Here is a 1,358-nt window from a genome sequence, read left to right as displayed (position 1 = left end):
AAAAACTTACCATTTTATACAGGGTGTCCACAAATTTAAACTAATCAAATAAGAACTTTAAGTGGCTATAACTTGATTAATTTAAATACAACCCCCTATTTTTTAGCTTACCAGGAAATGCAACTTTTAATTACTTATCGAATGGTACTAGGATGTTGATAACTAAGTTTTTGCCTTTTTACAAAATAAACCAAATAATGGTTCTGTGCACCATTTGGTGTTTTTTCATTAAAAAGTTAAATAACATAACAACAATAACATAAAACAAAGGCAAATTATTTATAACAAATGTTCGAAATGTTGATCGTTAATTTCCAGGCACTTGCAAATTCTTTCTTCAAAACAACTGCTAACTCTGGACAAAATTTGCGGAGTTACAGTTTTAAAAGCGTCTCTTATGCGTGTTTTCAAATCGTGTGAAGTTGTCGGAAGCGTATGGTAGACAATTCCTTTTATGTACCCCGCAAAAAGAAATCTAGTGGAGTTAAGTCCGGAGATCTGGGAGGCCAATTTTCAAACCCATTTCTGCCAATCCACCTGTTATGAAAGTTGGCATTTAAAGATTGCGGAACTTCGCAGTGATAATGAGGCGGAGCTCCATCCAATTGAAGCCACATGTTGATTCAACAAACCATTTAAATGTCCTTCAAAAAATAGGGTCCAATTAAATATTGGCCCAGTATTCCACCCCACACATTAACTGACCATCTATTTTGATTTTTCATGACCCTGTATGCGCGCGGATTCGTATCAGAATAGTAATGAAAGTTGTGTCTATTCACGAGACTGTTATGAAAAGTATATTCATCACTAAATAAGACATTTTCGAAAAACTTTTCATTTTCTGCCACTTTATCCAGCACCCACATGCGAAACTCAGTTCCGTTTTCAAAATCATTTCCATAAAGTTCTTGGCAAAGCTGAATTTTATGAGGATAAAAGTTGTGCTCTTTGATAATTCTGGAAATACTTGATTGACTAAAGTTAGTACTTTTGGATATTAGATTTTGACTAACATTGGGATTTTCGATAACTGAACCAATTTTCGTGAAAACATTTTCTTCATCTTCAGTGACAGATTTCCTTGTAATGAGTTTTTTATAATTGACATTCCCACTTTCCTCAAATTGGTGTAAAAAGCGCTTAAAAACTGTTGGCTTAGGCTGATTTCTTTCAGGAAAGTTTTGAGCATAAACTCGAGAAGCCAATAAACTATTTTTATGACATTCTCCAAGGGTGAAAATCATGTCAATACGCTCTTCTCTTGGATAATTCCTCATCTTAAACTAGCAACACAATAATAATATTAAAATAACGACCAACACGTCTACAATTACAAAAAACAATACCACTCTAGC

At 33.8% G+C, this 1,358-nt stretch overlaps 1 protein-coding gene across 1 annotated transcript in view; it reads right to left on the bottom strand.

Annotated features, from left to right (window-relative positions):
• Positions 1-1,358, bottom strand: part of LOC109545328 (unconventional myosin-XV) — a gene marked incomplete in the record, with an annotated part of 35,038 nt that overhangs the window by 17,659 nt on the left and 16,021 nt on the right.

Source organism: Dendroctonus ponderosae, unplaced genomic scaffold (genome assembly GCF_020466585.1).
Source record: "Dendroctonus ponderosae isolate FM_Combo_2020 unplaced genomic scaffold, Dpon_F_20191213v2 Dpon_F_20191213_2, whole genome shotgun sequence".
Taxonomy (NCBI): domain Eukaryota; kingdom Metazoa; phylum Arthropoda; class Insecta; order Coleoptera; family Curculionidae; genus Dendroctonus; species Dendroctonus ponderosae.
The sequence above is the reverse complement of the archived record's forward strand: the minus strand, read 5'-3'. Positions and strand labels throughout refer to the sequence as shown.